The sequence below is a fragment of the Gigantopelta aegis genome, chromosome 7 (assembly GCF_016097555.1).
Source record: "Gigantopelta aegis isolate Gae_Host chromosome 7, Gae_host_genome, whole genome shotgun sequence".
Classification (NCBI taxonomy): Eukaryota; Metazoa; Mollusca; class Gastropoda; order Neomphalida; family Peltospiridae; genus Gigantopelta; species Gigantopelta aegis.
Genome location: NC_054705.1, coordinates 12,977,256 through 12,996,528, shown reverse-complemented (window position 1 = coordinate 12,996,528; position 19,273 = coordinate 12,977,256). Strand labels below are relative to the sequence as shown.

General features: G+C 39.0%; 1 long non-coding RNA gene across 1 annotated transcript; it reads right to left on the bottom strand.

The window, feature by feature from the left end:
* Window positions 1-13,812: 13,812 nt before the first annotated feature.
* On the bottom strand, window positions 13,813-18,684 carry LOC121377770. Its single transcript, XR_005958656.1, has 3 exons — window positions 18,668-18,684; window positions 15,622-15,754; window positions 13,813-14,059 (listed from the first exon to the last, which is right to left on the bottom strand). It is a non-coding gene; the product is annotated as an uncharacterized LOC121377770 (long non-coding RNA).
* Between the last annotated feature and the right edge of the window lie 589 nt (window positions 18,685-19,273).

Here is a 19,273-nt window from a genome sequence, read left to right as displayed (position 1 = left end):
GTATTTTTACTGAAGATGACAAAGTACTCTGCATGTCATCAGCCCTTTTGTGACACTTTTTACAGGGACCACATTTCAGTTGTTCTGTTAACCCTGCCTCAGCACAATCACAATCATCGTGATTCGGATATCTCGACATACTATCTGCATTGCCATGGTGAGCTCCACTGCGAAATTCTATTTTATAGTCGTAGGCAGATAGTATTTCTATCCAACGGGCTATCCGTCCCTTTGGTTCTTTGAAGTTCATGAACCATTTAAGAGCTTGATGATCAGATCGAATTACAAACTCTTTCCCTAACAAACAGTGGTGAAAGTATTCTACGAAATACCTAACTGCCAACAATTCTCTATCTGTGACACAATAATTTCATTCTGATTTGCACAGTGTTCGGCTAGCATAAGCTATTACTTTTTCTTGATTATTTTGAACTTGGGATAGCACTGCGCCTATTGCAACATCTGATGCATCGGTATCCAATATGAATTTACCGTCACCAGCAGGGCTCGACATTATGTCAGGACTTGTAAGTGCTCCTTTCAATGTATTAAAAGCTATTTGTCACTTCACTGTCCAAATTAAACAGTGGTTTGGCAATTTTGGAAAAATCATTCATAAAACGACGGTAATAAGAACAGATACCGAGGTATTGTTTCACTTCCTTCGCGTTACTAGGTTTTTTCCATTGAAGAATCTTTGCAACGTTATTTGGGTCTGGTTTCACCCCATCTGCAGAGACTTTGTGCCCCAGAAATGTGACTTCTGATTTCAGCAACATGCATTTTTCAAGTTTTAATTTCAAATTGGCTGCTCGAAGTCAGCTCAGTACTAACTTAAACCTTCTTAGATTTTTCCATTCATCAGCAGCTGGTATTACACAATCATCCACAGACAACATACAGCATGACCACTGCAATCCCTTCAGCGCCAACTCCGTGACTCTCTGGAATGTTGCACCTGCTGTTTTCAGACCCATTGGCATTGTGACAAATTCAAACAACCCGTGTTTGCTGATAAAAGCTGTCTTTGGAATATCTCCTTCTCTGAGTGGTATTTGATAGTAGCCTGCAGTTAAATCTAAGGTACTAAATACTTTACAACCTGCCACCGTGTCTAAACATTGTGCAATCTTCGGCAAAGGAAAAGAATCTGCTTCAGTCAGTGTATTCAATCTTCTATAATCAATGCAAGTACGGACTTCTCCAGACTTTTTCTGCACCAGGACCAATGGTGAACTCCAAGGGGAACTACTTTCGCGTATAACACCTTGTAACTTAAGCTTATTGATGGCTTTCTTTTCTTCATTTGCATATGCCAGGGGTACTCGGCGAGGTGGTTGCTTCACAGGTCTCGATTCACCTGTATGAATAGTGTGTTCCACTAAATTTGTTCTACCGAGGTCATTATCGTCTTTGGAAAATACGTCTGTATATTCTATTAGCAGTTTTGCAAGTTCTGCACGAACATCTATTTCTTTTCCTTCAATGGAATCGAAGTACAATTTCGTCAAGTGCTCTGGAATTCCTTTTTCTAAATCTCTTTTCTGTTTATTTTCAGTTTCCGAAGTGTTGATCTTTTCACTTGATTCTTTGCCTATCAAAAGTTTATTTCTACTTGAGAATGTTGTATTTTCAGAGATATTTCTTTATGTTATCCTGCGAACTCGTTTAGTATTGCCGACCTCGTTCATGTTTTCCATTTCCAGAACTGTTTCGCTAACTGCATCGGATGAAATTTCTTCCGCTGTTGCAATGATTGTGTCTTGTTTGATTGAAACATAGGTATGAAAAGGATTCATCACTCTGATTTTGACAGTGGAATCACGATTTAAAACGGCACGGCTAGTTGCTAATACAACGTTGTGATTTTCATTAAAATTTTGAGTTGGTTCAATTATAACTTCACATGTCTTTTTGCAATCATCAATTTCAGTTCGATCCAACAATGCATCGATAATTCTTTCTGTCATTGGTTCAATGATGAAGTGATCTGCTGCTCGTACTTTTCTCACACCAGTGTTATCTGATCGGACACATGAAATTTCTTCGCCACTCAGTACAATTTTATTTTGAATCAGGATGATATCTGCTGGTTTTCCACCTATGCCTTTTAGTATATCCATACCAATCAAAGCATCATCAGCAATGTCTACGATCACAACACACTTATGCAGGATGAGTGGACCTAGCTGTATCTTCAAAGTACACTTTCTGTAATTGCGCAGTGACTCTCCACCAGCATGTGTAAGTTTAATTGTCTTCCCTAAGTGCGGCCTCATGGCAGGATCTATTCTGTCAAATATTCTCTTTGATATTAATGTTTTGTCTGCCCCTGTATCAATGATAAACTTGACTTGTATGTCTTGGACACTGCCCTCAACTTGAATATCCCACGGTGTGGGTGTTTCTCGCCGAATTGTTACATTATCTTTTGAGTGTTTGTTTCGTCACCTGCCTCGCCTGCTACTTTAATGTTCTTGGTATGTTCACTGTTTGTTTGATCTCTGTGTGGACAATTTCTAATGAAATGTGATATTTCACCACAATGATAACATCCATTTTGTCTTGTTTGTCGTCTCCTCCATCCTTCATCGTGGAATTGAGGCTTCTGGTTAAAATGTTTCTTGTATCCTTGACTTCCATGTTCTTTTGTGCATCTATTTAATTCATATTGCAAAGCTTGGATATCCCTTTTCATTTGTTGCATTTCTTCATTCTCGCTTTTGTATTCATGTTCTTTCTTTGTAATTAATCTGTTTTTATTTGAAATTCCGGTTCGAGCAATTCTATTTTCTAAATCATTTGGATTAGTTTCTTCCTCGCTTAAGTCTGTTAACCTTGTTATATCTATATTCTCTGTTTCTGTGCTCTTTAAACCCTGGTTTCATTTCTTGAAAATTTACCATCTCGAAGACTGCTTCATCAATATCTGTGGGTTCCTTCACATACTCAACATGAAACCATGCTTTCTCGTCATTAACTCCATCAAGAAATTTTCTGACAAGATCTTCTGCCCTTAGGCTTTGTCGTAGAGCCGTTTCAGTTCTGCTGCATATTCTTCTACTTTTCTCCAGATTTCTGCTGGCGTCGACTGAACTGTGTCTTAAAACTCTTTGAGGTCTCAATAGCTCTGAAGCGGTTGTTTAGTTCGCGGCATAAATCTTTATAGTTTCTCCTCTTATCTTGTCCAAAAACAAAATCGCCAGCTTGACCTTGTAACCGTGGTAGCATTTCGTCAACTCTTCTATTATTCGACCAATTCTGTCGTATTGCAATCTCTTGAAATCGATTGAACCAAACATTCCAAGCTTCACGACCTGAAAACGGTGGTAATTTGGAGTAAGAACCTCTTGCTTCGTCGGTAAATCTATGTGTATTTGTTTCAGATTTTGATTCGATGTCTGATTCATGTTCATTGACGAGAAACGATCCGTGTCGCCTGTGCCCTGGGTGTGTTCTTTGTTCACCAACTGCGCTTGCAAGCTGCAAAACAGTTTCTTGCATTGTTCTCATCTGATTCATCAGTAGATCCATATCTCTATGTTGATGTGACTGCCAGTTCGAGCTACATCCATTCTGTGTGTCATCTCGAATACCTTGTGACATCCTTGGAGAAGTATCTATCACACTGAATGCATTCTCATTAATGTCTGATACTCCATCATCTCTTGTATTGCCAGACTGCGACACATCTCGATTACATTGCTCTGATTCAATACACAATGGACCCGAATTCATGGGGCACACTTTTTGAGACTTTGACCTTGTCATTATATTATTACCTTTAAGAGACATTGCTACTTTAATACTGACTTATTTTCCCCAATGTATTTAAGTCTCGTTAATACAATGTTCCTTTGCCTTCAAGAAAATAATGCAAATACTCAGGAAGAATGATCATTTACAATTACAATTATTTTAAAACCTGAGGTTCGAATCGCTGGATGTGACAATTAAAAACATTAATTTAACACATCCCACTTCTGACACCAGATAATGTGACGACCCTGGATTAGAGGGTGTCCTTGTAAATGGCCATAACCACTAACTATGAAGGCAGAAGATCACCAACAAGATTAAAATTCAACAATATTTATTCAACAATAACCTCAAATTACATTCGCAGTTGAACTGTATGTTCACTGATTCATTTAGTAATAAAATTCACATAAATAATGAAATAAATATGACTAAGTTGCTTTCAGGCTATGAAATATACCACAATTCTTACAATACCACAATTCTTACATTACTTTAAAGACTGAGTCTTACTCACATGAGACCGGTAAATTGCTCAATAATAATTATTCCTGATATACTGTCTCCAACGTTATGATATACACAGACTTAATTTTGGACCAAGAACATCAATATCAGTAGGAATATACACTTAAATACTTCGTCTGGGTACACAGACCTACTTCCACTACATAGGCATCTCTCTATCTCAATCCCTCTCTATATAATATGCATTAAACTTTGCCACATAAAAACCACAACACCCGGGGCATACACCTTTTCTGTGTAATGGGTGCTGTCTACCTCCCTAAATTCTATGAATAATAAATATCGAAAATAATACCCTTTAATCTTTATTAATTATCTAATCATTACGGTTGTGAGTTTGGTCTCTACAAGTTATTCCAATAACATACACATATGTAAAACCCGTGTAATTTAGTATTCTGTTAATAAACCCAACCCACCTATCGGGGCGAACGATTGACCGAAACTGACCAATCATTCCGGGATTCGTATTTATACCCCCCGCCAAAATCCAGCAATACTGATTAATATCCAGCACTGCAGAATTATGCATTCCGCAGAGCACATATGCATTCTGCAAAGCGGGGTAAAATCCAGCAGTGCGGGGTACAATCCTGCATTGCAGAATTTGTAAATCTCGCAGTGCGGGTTAGAAAACCAATGACGTCATTTACTACTGGCTAACGTCATTAGGCCCTACAGGCCTTTATACCTTAATTACTATGCTATAATGGGAACGAAATAAATACAATTAGGCATATATATACAAATAAATATAAGTTCCATCTTATAGGCCTTTACATTAAGGAATACTATTCGGTAATAGCATTTCTGGAAGTAGATAAGATTGTTTTTTAAGCTAATCGGTGCAGTAGCTTCAAAATATGCTTGGGATTGGTCAAGAATGATAATTTAAATGCACCTCTCTATACAACGATAATAAACTTCACCCCCACCCAGATGACCAATGGGGTCCCGAGCCTTTATGACATTAATAAATGAACCATATTCCGACTTATACATGTATGAAGACTTTTCGGCTTTATCATTTCAGGATGTAGAGAAGAATATTGTTTTTGAAATTGGTTTAATTTTTCCCTTTTGTGCAACCCCGTGAGTGCCAAACTTGACAAAATTCACAAATTTCTCCGTGCACAAACAAAAGCTCATCACAAAAGTTAGATGGAATTGGTCAAGTAGTTTTTGATCAGAAGCCGAAAAGAAAACCGATCAGAATTGACTTGACTCAGGTGACCTAAGAAATGAACACTGGTGCGAATCAAAGGGATTTTTTCTCTGTAAGTTACAAAAACAGCCCCCTTAATTTTGTGTATAAAATGTAGACGTTAAATAAATACTAATTATTATATATCATTTACAAGTGTTAAAATTAATATGTTGTTCTTTTCATCACTGTTCTTTAAAACACTATTTATTTTGGGTTTTCTTCACCGAAAGTATTGAATACACAGCGAACAATTCAAATTTGTTTTTAAAATATAAGAAAGATAACTCCATTAAAACAACTCCATTTACGTTCAAGAGTTAGATTCTCTCATAACTCTTAAGCATGATAGAGACAAAATAATACAGTTCTGTGACCAATTTACGGGGATAAAGGTTTGGAGGTGTTTTTCATTTCTTCAAACCTTCTGATTAAATGTAGCGGGGGTGACCATCTCGAAAGTGTGGGCTACCTCCGCCAGGTGTCGCAAATAGCCGTCAACAGGCACAAAACACGTATTTTGCGGCTTCTGCTTATCGTATGAAGATTATTTTGATGTCTAAATATATAGTTTGGGATTCAAAGAATTCAAAAGGTATACATTAGAACTGTGTTAGATAAAATATAAAATCATTTCAAACGAAAATCCAAAATACTTGTCAAAATTTGCTTTCTTTTTCGCATAACTCACCTATGACAATAACACAGACAGTTGGTGTATTATTCTTATTTGCTTTCAAACTGATTTGGATAGACAGAAAAGACACTTTTATTAATTATTATAATTTATGTCCAGGTATGTCCTCCTCAGGCTCCGAATCAGTTATATTCTGCATCCTCTACCTTGGTCGCCATGAATACTGTTTTTTTTATATATACTCACAACAGTATTACTTACAGATATACTTGGTTCTCACATTATATATCCATCCATCCATCCATCCATCCATCCATCCATCCATCCATCCTATCTATCTATCTATCTATCTATCTATCTATCTATCTATCTATATATATATATATATACTCTTCAAAAGAAGAAACGCAAAACCACATTGTCGTAACATTTGGAGAATTGATTTAATTATTGAATGGCGAGTCCGATAATTACCAAATGTTGCAGGATTGTTCACAATTCATTCTAGTCCATTGTGAGTAAGTGATAGGATACACCACCAAGGTCAAGGTCATCTGGAGTCAATACCGGGTGTGGCCTCCGCGTGTGTTGACAACTGCCTGGCACCGCCTGCCCATTGAAGCAACCAGAGTACGGATGACGTCCCGGGGGATGGTGGCCCACTCGGCCTGCAAGGCTGCTGCCAGCTCGGGCAGGGTCTGGGGCTGTGGTTGTCGCTGTCGGAGGCGTCGGTCCAACTCGTCCCATAGATACTCAATTGGGTTCAAATCCGGCCAAGGAAGGACATTAATGTTGTTGTTCTGTAGGAAAGCCGTTGTGAGACGTGCTGTGTGAGGCCTGGCGTTGTCATCTTAGAACAGTGCGTTGGCGTTGGCCATAACTGGAACGATGTGTGGCCGGAGGATCTGGTCAATGTAGCCCTGTGCATTCAGGTTGCCCTGCACGTGGACCAGGTCAGTTCTGCCAGTGTGTGAGATGGCTGCCCACACCATGACACTACCCCCGCCGAATCTGTCCACTTCCTGCACGCAGTTTGCCGCATAACGTTCACCACGACGCCTATACACGCGACATCTTCCATCATGACGTCGGAGCAGAAATCGGGACTCGTCACTGAACCACACCTGTCTCCATCGCAGTTGAGGCAATTGTCGATGAATCTGGCACCACTGCAGTCGGAGTCGACGGTGTTGTGGTGTTAAGATGACACCTCGAACTGGACGTCTGGCACGAATTCCTACCTCACGTAGGCGGTTCCGTACGGTCTGGTCGGATATCCTGCGCAAACCTGGTATTGCTGCGGCTGTGGAGGTGGCAGTAGTCAATCGTTCCCGAAGGTGGCGTACCCGGATGTAGCGGTCCTGCCCGGGGGTAGTGACCCGTGGTCGACCGGATCTAGGGAGGTCACGTGTTGATCCATGTTGCTGGTAACGGTCCCACAGTCTGGAGATGGTGCTTGGGGACACACGGAATGCCCTGGCAACGGCCGTTCTGGATTCGCCTGCGTCTAGTCGGCCGATGGCATTGTTTCTCTGCGGTTCACTGAGACGTGGCATGTCCTGGATTGTCAACTGTCGGCCAGATACAGAGGCCAGGCAAGCGAACACCCTGCACTTTTATACTGTCGGTGTTCATGTTGCACGTGCAGACAACGCACGTGCAGTGGTGACATGGTTTGCACGTGGCTGCGTTTTTGCGAATATTCACATTTTGGAACTTTATTGTACAGTAGCTGCGTTTTATCGAATGTAACCGTGGGAATGTGTTTGGGACATGCAATGACCTTATATTCACAAAACATGAACCGGTAGGAAACATAAAATCGGAGTTATAACCCATTTGTACCCTTTTGCGTTTCTTTTTTTGAAGAGTATATATATATATATATATATATATATATATATATATATATATATATATATATGTACATATATATTACCCTCATATGCCGTTGCTAAACAGCCAGAGTGAAATGAACTGTTCTGTTCTGTTTAATAATTATTATTATTACTACTACTACTACTACTACTACTACTACTACTACTACTACTACTATATTATTTTATTATTATTATGTTGTTGTTTTTTTATTATTATTGTTATTTTTTTTTTTTTTTTTTCTTTTGAACCTTCGGTTTGTCAGGTACGTTTTCACAGGAATTTATTTATTAATTCAACTGTAATTGAATAAGGGCTAATTTTGATTCTAATTATTTTCAAAAATTTATGGTCACATAAATTGGCTGCACGAATTCCTAATGTTAGCGTCCATTGCCCTGTTTCAGGGATGTACCTGTTTTGGTGATTGCGTCGACTGAAGATTTCTGACATCGCTGACTTTGCTGTGTGTTACATTCTTAGATATATTCATAAATTTGTTTCGGTTAACTTGAAACTTGCAAACCTCATAATCATGACACATTAAAAAAAAAAAACATTGTATGATTTTCAAGTACTGTAATTTAAATGAAAACTTTATTTTTGTCTGTCAACAGCTTTACTGCTATCTAGTTATTGAAGTCACATGGTTGTCAAAGCTTCTGTTGAAAAAACTCTCTTCACTGTTACTTACGATAAATATGTGGTCCTTATCTTTTAACAGAGATACATTTGTGGACGTCTGTTTAATTATTAGACCGCAATTATATTTTGCTTCATGCAAGTTAGAACCGAAAAAAACACCAAAAAACCCCGCGCGATGTGAACACTGTATGACATTTCTGTGGCCACTGACCGATTCGGAGCATTCTCATATCATTAATTCATTAGCGATGCGTGTGTCTACTCCGCTATAGCATTTTCTAAAAGTGTACTATTATGTGATATCTGTGCCACAATTGTGTTAGGCTTGGTGTCTTCCACGTGTTGTTTCTTCAAAATATCTAAATATGGTTGCCTGAATAATCCGGCAACTTGTGAGTGCTAATAGTTGTATAACGACAGCAATACGTACTCAATAAGCAAGTATTTGATCAATGGTATAGTATAAGTACTTCGTCTTTATTTTCCGACGCCATATAACCGTAAATAAAATGTGTTGTTTGCGTTGTTAAATGAAACATTCCTTCTTCTTCTTCATCTTGATTTATCATTTTACACAGACATTTAAAATTTTGGGTTGCAGTCTTTTTTATATTCTTCAAAACGTTCAAACTAAACTTATCAACCATCAAACCTAATATATAAACATAAATATTGTCTTTCAACACATTATATTTTCATACCGATAACACCGCTATTTCAGTCAGCCATTGCAAAAGTTTTAATGAACTTAGTGACTACATAGACTTGCGATTTGACAAGACAATCACATTGCTAAGTGCTGTAGTTCCAGAGGCATGACATTTTAATGGTGGTCTGGTGGCCATTTTGGAAATGTGTTGCCATCTTGTTCTCACCAACTTTAGACAATGCCATCTTATATCTTGACGACATCTATATCCCAGAGATAATGTCGACCATAGTGACATATGATATACTTCCGCCCCAGCTACACTTCACTTTTTCTGGCCTCTGTTGCTGCAGGACTGATTATATTTGTTTTATTGTTTTTCACTTAGTATATTTGTCTCTTGTTATCTCGTCACTCTCTAGCGTTTCCTCTCTTTCTATTGTTTAAAAGCGACTATTTAAATTCTTAACGGGGAATAATAAAAATATAGCAAATAATATATTTTATAGTAAAAATAAAAAATATAGCAAGTTATTTTCCTCTAAGACAATGCATTTATGTGTGAGTGTTTATCAAATGCTATAAGATATATAAACAGCCGACCAATGAGATTAAAGAAGTGTGCTCTAATGGTGTCAAATGTTAAACAAAACAGATTAGTTCTGAAACTTGGGGGCAGGACGTATTCTGAACCTGGGGGCAGGAGTGGTAAAGCGATCGCTTGATACACGGTCGCTGTAGGATCAATTCCCGTCGGTGGGCCCACTCGGCTATCTCTCGTTCCAGACAATGTACCACAACTGGTATATCAATATGTACTATCCTGTCTGTGGGACGGTGCATATAAAAGGCCCCTTGCTACTAATGGAATTTTTTTTAGCGGGTTTCCTCTCTAAGACTGTCAGAATTGTCAAATGTTTGACACCCACTAGACTATGATTAATAAATCAATGTGTTCTACTGGTGTCGTTATGCAAATTTAATTTCAGTATAATGACTCTCATGGGCAGTCTTCACAAAGTAATAAAGAGATATTTAGGAAATTTTGAATTTTTTTCCCTTTAAAAACAAATATTAAAAAACAAAACAAAAAAACAACAACATTACCTTGAACATTTTAAAAATCAACTTTTTTTCACCCACAAATTTAAATGAAACAAAATTAAACTTTTTTGTTTGCATTTTGCATTTGTGAGTTGAGAATTTGTAATAACGATTATCTGTATCTTGTTATAGTTTCGATTTCATTGTTACCAAACTTGGTGTGGAGTGCGTTGTTAAGTCGACGATTTATTTCGTCTCTTTTTTCCTAGCACTTCACAGGTTTGTCTTAAATTTATTGTGAACGTTTCGCCGTTACGTGCATGCAAATTAAATGTATTTATTTTCAAATAATATATATATTTTCTATACCATTTAGTGTGTAAACGTCTGTAGGACAATGCGTTCGACCGGACCGGACCGGAATGAGATGGATAAATAAATTATAAAATAGCTGAGGAGTTATATATGTGTATGTCTTGTCATTTTGTAGGCTAAATCGGTTAATATTGTTTTTATACAGTAGGCAAGGTAGCCATTTTAAGATTTAAATATTGGATGTGTGTGTGGGGTGGGGGGGGGGGGGGGGGGGGGGGTAAAATGCGGAACCGAATGATGGTTGGTTTCTCATGATGGTCCTACAAATATGATTCTTCGGAATTTGAACGCGATTTGAACGATTTCTAGCTAGTGAAATGAAACCAAAATGCACTGTTCATCCTTGACGATTTTTCATCAATAAAAATGCATTTCTATTACGTAAGTTATGTTTTTAAACGATTATATAATTGAATATTTACCAGAGTTTACTAATCCTTCTAAAACAAAAAAGGCCACCAGTTATCAAACCAACAATTCAATCAACACTGGGTCAAAAACTTTGTCTTCTTTACACTAAGTATTAAGATGCGACGTCGTCAGAAACGTTTTAAAGGCCAAATTTAGCTTTGTATTTGTCAGTATAATGCATTTGCAAGTTTTGTATCGTGATTCATACTATTTCCGTATTTTTATTCATCGACTTGTTATTGTTATGTTTACACCCCTAAGAATGAAATAACGAAAGTACGGGTTACCAATTATATCGGTTTGCAGTGTACATTATCTAGAACTTTCCAGTTCAAAGTAGCTCACGGAAGATACTGATTCACTCTCCCGTTTATTTTCTCAACGACCACATTTTATTGTTCCTATTTTAAAGTTTTGTTTATTGTTTTTGCCAGGGTGAGTAGTAGCGTGTACCCTCAGCCTCACAAAAAGTGAACATTCGGTAATATAATTATGTAACAGATTATCTAGGTTTTGTTATTTTGAAGTCTTCACCTTTTAATGATACAATTTGTGTAGTATTTTGACATAGATATTGCACGTAACTATTATTACGAATATTTATACATAAAATACAATCGCGAACGCTTCCCCTGCCACATCTTTGATGTAGAACTTTAAGACCACAACAATGTAACCAAATATAACCTTTTAAAATTATGTTTTAATTTTAAAATATATTTTATATTGCAGTATTTGTTAAACCTTTGAACAATGAAATTTATTATATTCTCGATTTCCTCAGATCCGTCATTGGTCGTAGACAACTTCCACATTAAATTCGATTTATAAAAATGCGTTTCGGATTGTAACTAACGTAGACTTTCATGGGCTATTTTGAAATAAATCCTCATGTTCGGACATCAGAAGAGGTCAGAATTAGAGGAAGGTTAATTGGTGCGGGGGCCGTAACAGGTGTAGTAGGACTAGATTAAAAGCAAAATCTTAAAAATAGTTACATTGCCTAGCCTATCAAATTGCAATATTAACATATTAAGCCTTTAAACTTACAAACCGGCCTCCTTGGCGTCGTGGTTAGGCCATCGGTCAACAGGCTGGTAGGTACTGGGTTCGGATCCCAGTCGAGGCATGGGATTTTTAATCCAGATACCGACTCCAAACCCTGAGTGAGTGCTCAGCAAGGCTCAATGGGTAGGTGTAAAACACTTGTACTGACCAGTGATCCATAACTGGTTCAACAAAGGCCATGGTTTGTGCTATCCTGCCTGTGGGAAGCGCAAATAAAAGATCCCTTGCTGCTAATCGGACAGAGTAGCCCATAAAGTGGCGACAGCGGGTTTCCTCTCAAAATCTGTGTCTGACGCCATATAACCGTAAATAAAATGTGTTGAGTGCGTCGTTAAATAAAACATTTCTTAAACTTACAAAACCTTGAGAAATATAATTACACTATCAGAACGCAATTTGCATAATTCATTCCGTTACGTTGTGTTCCGAGTTTTACCAAAATCTTCTTTCAAATGGATATGGAAAGGGATCTAGCTTTGTCCGTAGAACGCTCGCCAGATATGCTTGGTCCGGAGAGTCTATCCACATAAGTGAGTGGCTTGTGCGATTGGAAGCGGCATTAAGCTCAGTCAACGTGCCTGGATTTCTTTTTGATATAGACACGTTAATAAAGTGTCCGAATCCTAGCTCAGTCGGTTGAAGGAAGGGAGGGAATGTTTTATTTAACGACGCATTCAACACATTTTATTTACGGTTATATGGCGTTAGACATATTGTTAAGGACCACACATATAGAGAGAGGAAACCCGACGTCGCCACTTCGTGGGCTATTTTTTCGATTAGCAGCAAGGGATCTTTTATAAGCACACACCGCAGACATGATAATACATACCACGGCCTTTGTTACACAAGTCGTCAGTCGGTTGAGTGCTCGCTTGAGGTGCGTGCCTCGGTATATCCATTCGACCCGGGTTTTTTTAGACGATGATTAAGTAATCAATGTACTCTAGTAGTATCGTTTAAAATGAGAATAAGGCACTAAACACACCAGACCCATACCCAAACCCAAACGTCAATGGATTTTGGGTGCAATACACTTTGTCCGATTGCGTTTCCCCATCCCATTCAATGCCACACCAGTGCACCACAACTGGTCAAGAAGAAGAAGGAAATGTTTTATTTAACGACGCACTCAACACATTTTATTTACTGTTATGTGGCGTCAGATATATGGTTAAGGACCACACAGATATATAGAGAGGAAACCCGCTGTCGCCACCTCATGGGCTACTCTTTTCGATTAGCAGCAAGGGATCTTTTATATGCACCATCCCAAAGACAGAATAGCACATACCACGGCCTTTGCTACACCAGTTGTGGAGCACTGGTTGGAACGAAAAATAGCTCAATAGGGTCACCGATGGGCACAACTGGTCAAAGACCGAGGTATGTGCATATAAAAAGATCCCTTGCTGCATTGTGTTTATTGCTCGAGTTTATGGTGGGCAAGAAGTCGCGCAGCGGTCGCCTGTTATAAATATTACGCATTATACATGAGTGCAATAAACAAGATGGGAAAATAACTGATGTGTGGTTCTTTACTTACTACACACCACCCCCACCCCACCCGTGTGTAGTATGATTAACACAAGTTTAATTAAATAACACAACTCATTTAATTCATCAAATTTAATAACGCATCTAACTGGATCTCTGTATTCATCAATCTATGTATTTTTCACCGAACAAGCCATCCATCCATATAGAAGTACGGTTCATTAAATTTATTATTTTATTTCTGCACTGTAGACCCGGAGACAGCAATTCTTTAAACCACTCCCTTTGGTCTGATTGACATGGCGATTTCTTTCAGTGACTGACCTTCTCTCCATGAATACCAAATAACTCCATTCCCATCTGTCTGTAGAAAACAAATATACAAACGACTTTAATGCTGCTATTATCGTTCCCAATAAAAGTGATCATCACTATTGCCCCTACCGGTCCCAACACATTTTTCGTATCTCCTAAGTTCAAGGGCCATAGCACTATGCCAAATGTGAAAATCGCCATGAAAGTCAAACTTTACCTGTAAAAGTACATGATAAAGCTATATACACACATTTCCAGCTGAATCATAGCGACAAGAAAGAGTTTTGAAAACACGTTTTTGAATTTCCTATGTTCAGGGGCCGTAACTGTCGAAAATGGGTAAACCGCCATGAAAGCCAAACTTGATCATTAACAGTACACGCTAAAGCTGTATGGAAGGTTTTTAACTCAATATCTTGAGGAATTCTGAAATAAAGTCTGGAAAATGATATGTGTGATAGAGAGACAGAAGGACGGAGACCTACAGTCCCCTTCGGTTGGACGGGTAGGGGACTAATTTGCAATAAAATGCTATTTTAAAACTATAGACCTAATTTACATTTCACCGACTGCCTAGCTCAAATAAAACACCAATGGACGAAACAGTTACATATAAGAAGTATATATACCACCACACCCAAAATAAACTTCCCCGTACAAAGTAATAATATAATATTATAATAGAATAATATATAATATATATATATATATATATATATATATATATATATATATATATATATATATATATATATATATATATAATAATAATAATAATATATAATAGAATATACAGACACACACAAAACACACACACACATGTATATATATATATATATATATATATATATATATATATATATATATATATATATATATATATATATATATATTATTTTAACCTTCTGACTACTGCAGGCGTCTTGCCCGTCGTCATGCTGTATACTGTATACAGTGCATTCCTCAATTCATATTTCCACTCACTGGAAACCCATTTATTAACAGGAAACTGAACACAACTCCGCTTCCTTTGTATTTAGATTTTTATTTTTCAGGGGAAATTACTTTGGGATTTTTTTGTGTTGAAAATATGGTTTTCGGCAAATATTTTCGCTTGACAACAATGGCGGCACGTTTCGGTCATCTTCACGGATCGATAACTATTTGTGACAGTTAATTTGATAATAAATTTGATCGTTTTACCAACAACGAAATCACCAAATATTGGGATATGAATGGTAGTTCGTTTTTAAAAAGTATTCTGATCAGAAATATTCGGCATAATGGGCATACAATTCTAGACAGCTGCCACAAATGCCCGTAATTTAACGCTACTTTCTGTGTCTAATTTTAATCAACATTAACGGATTTAAATATCATAAAAATTAGAAAAATATACAAAAATAATACTTACCGATTCAAATATAAACTTTATTTTATGTATTTATAAACCATTCAAGTAAATATATGTGGTTTTTGTCCAAAATTAGTCCAGTAGTCTAAAGGTTAACTGATGGTCGTTATTAATATAGTAAGATTAAAAGGGTATGCAACAAATTTAAGTACACCACACATATTATTGATTGTGTGGCGTCGTTGTCTCGTACTAACCCTATTGTACCGCCCGGTCGGGAAAGCACTGAACAAGTCATTCAACCAGAAGCCGCCGCCGTACTCTTTCGCCCATCCCATGTTTTCGTGGTCATAGGTAACGAAAGGCATATTATTTTGCCGGACATTTGAGCTGCAATTCAATAAAACAGTTAATGTTATTTTAGTTTTCAGTGAAAGTCAGATTTAAAAACACATCTAATTATATTGGGGAGCATCTTAAGTATAACCGTGAAAGTCGGATTTCAAAATACATTTAGTTACATTGTTCAGCATCCTAACCCAGTTTCCATAAAGTATGCCTTAACAATATGTCCGACGCCATATAACCGTAAATGAAATGTGTTGAGTTCGTCGTTAAATTCCTTCCTTCCATGAAGTCAGATACCAAGAATATGTTATGGGAACCCAGTCGAACCCAGTGGTAAAGACTGACGCTGATAGACACAGACCAAGAACTTGATATGGGAACCCAGTCGAACCCAGTGGTAAAGACTGACGCTGATAGACACAGACCAAGAACATGATATGGGAACCCAGTCGAACCCAGTGGTAAAGACTGACGCTGATCGACAGAGACCAAGAACATGATATGGGAACCCAGTCGAACCCAGTGGTAAAGACTGACGCTGATAGACACAGACCAAGAACATGATATGGGAACCCAGTCGAACCCAGTGGTAAAGACTGACGCTGATCGACAGAGACCAAGAACATGATATGGGAACCCAGTCGAACCCAGTGGTAAAGACTGACGCTGATAGACACAGACCAAGAACATGTTATGGGAACCCAGTCGAACCCAGTGGTAAAGACTGACGCTGATCGACACAGACCAAGAACATGATATGGGAACCCAGTCGAACCCAGTGGTAAAGACTGACGCTGATCGACAGAGACCAAGAACATGTTATGGGAACCCAGTCGAACCCAGTGGTAAAGACTGACGCTGATAGACACAGACCAAGAACATGATATGGGAACCCAGTCGAACCCAGTGGTAAAGACTGACGCTGATCGACAGAGACCAAGAACATGTTATGGGAACCCAGTCGAACCCAGTGGTAAAGACTGACGCTGATCGACAGAGACCAAGAACATGTTATGGGAACCCAGTCGAACCCAGTGGTAAAGACTGACGCTGATCGACACAGACCAAGAACATGTTATGGGAACCCAGTCGAACCCAGTGGTAAAGACTGACGCTGATAGACAGAGACCAAGAACATGATATGGGAACCCAGTCGAACACAGTGGTAAAGACTGACGCTGATAGACAGACCAAGAACATGATATGGGAACCCAGTCGAACACAGTGGTAAAGACTGACGCTGATCGACAGAGACCAAGAACATGTTATGGGAACCCAGTCGAACCCAGTGGTAAAGACTGACGCTGATCGACACAGACCAAGAACATGATATGGGAACCCAGTCGAACCCAGTGGTAAAGACTGACGCTGATCGACAGAGACCAAGAACATGTTATGGGAACCCAGTCGAACCCAGTGGTAAAGACTGACGCTGATCGACAGAGACCAAGAACATGATATGGGAACCCAGTCGAACCCAGTGGTAAAGACTGACGCTGATCGACACAGACCAAGAACATGTTATGGGAACCCAGTCGAACCCAGTGGTAAAGACTGACGCTGATCGACAGAGACCAAGAACATGTTATGGGAACCCAGTCGAACCCAGTGGTAAAGACTGACGCTGGTCGACAGAGACCAAGAACATGTTATGGGAACCCAGTCGAACCCAGTGGTAAAGACTGACGCTGATCGACACAGACCAAGAACATGTTATGGGAACCCAGTCGAACCCAGTGGTAAAGACTGACGCTGATCGACAGAGACCAAGAACATGTTATGGGAACCCAGTCGAACCCAGTGGTAAAGACTGACGCTGATCGACAGAGACCAAGAACATGATATGGGAACCCAGTCGAACCCAGTGGTAAAGACTGACGCTGATAGACACAGACCAAGAACATGTTATGGGAACCCAGTCGAACCCAGTGGTAAAGACTGACGCTGATCGACAGAGACCAAGAACATGTTATGGGAACCCAGTCGAACCCAGTGGTAAAGACTGACGCTGATCGACAGAGACCAAGAACATGTTATGGGAACCCAGTCGAACCCAGTGGTAAAGACTGACGCTGATCGACACAGACCAAGAACATGTTATGGGAACCCAGTCGAACCCAGTGGTAAAGACTGACGCTGATCGACAGAGACCAAGAACATGTTATGGGAACCCAGTCGAACCCAGTGGTAAAGACTGACGCTGATCGACAGAGACCAAGAACATGTTATGGGAACCCAGTCGAACCCAGTGGTAAAGACTGACGCTGATCGACAGAGACCAAGAACATGTTATGGGAACCCAGTCGAACACAGTGGTAAAGACTGACGCTGGTCGACAGAGACCAAGAACATGTTATGGGAACCCAGTCGAACCCAGTGGTAAAGACTGACGCTGATCGACAGAGACCAAGAACATGTTATGGGAACCCAGTCGAACCCAGTGGTAAAGACTGACGCTGATCGACACAGACCAAGAACATGTTATGGGAACCCAGTCGAACCCAGTGGTAAAGACTGACGCTGATCGACACAGACCAAGAACATGTTATGGGAACCCAGTCGAACACAGTGGTAAAGACTGACGCTGATCGACACAGACCAAGAACATGTTATGGGAACCCAGTCGAACACAGTGGTAAAGATTGACGCTGGTCGACAGAGACCAAGAAATGTTATGGGAACCCAAATTATAAATCTGCACACGTACTCTGTCGACAGAGACCAAGAACATGTTATGGGAACCCAGTCGAACCCAGTGGTAAAGGCTGACGCTAGGTCGACAGAGTTTGCCATGGATTGTTGGGAACCCAGTTGTTGGTCTTGTCGTATGAACAGTAAGCAGTGGTACATGAATCAGGCGTGGTTACCCTTCCAGTGGTCACTCATGTCACCCGCAGTTCGATCGCCTGAAAAAATAAGAACCAGAGTTATGAATAACCTAGTGGTAAAGATGACTCTGTATACTGAAAATCATAATATAGCGTTCCACATTGATGCAGAGAATAGAACATGGGTTAGTTGTAATATCTCGTGAGCACGAATAAACACAATACAAAACATAACGTGGGAACCTAAACACTTCCAATCACTTATGTCGAACCAAAATTTACATTATTAAAAATACCCACACCAGACTTCACCAAGCATGTTATATTCACCCCACGCTGATATTATAACCAAACATAATGGAATCAGTCCACATAAACAAACATTTGAATGTTCAAAGTTCGTTCTAGATGGTTTCGAAAACGTCAAAATTATTCAGCCGCATCTGGACATTCTGAAAAACCCAGTCGAACCCAGTTAGAATATCTAACAGTCTGACGTGTAAAGCTTTATCATTAAAACATTCGCAGAGATAAACAGAGATAATTCCTACGTAATAAAGATAAAAGGATTTATAAATAACACAGTTCACATTAAAAAACGAATTCACTCACCAAGCATGCCTCACCCCACTCATCTATTAAACCAACCACCATGGAGAAAAAATATAAATCAAACATTTGAATGTTCAAAGTTCGTTCAGGATGGTTTTAAAAATCCAAAATTATTCAGCCA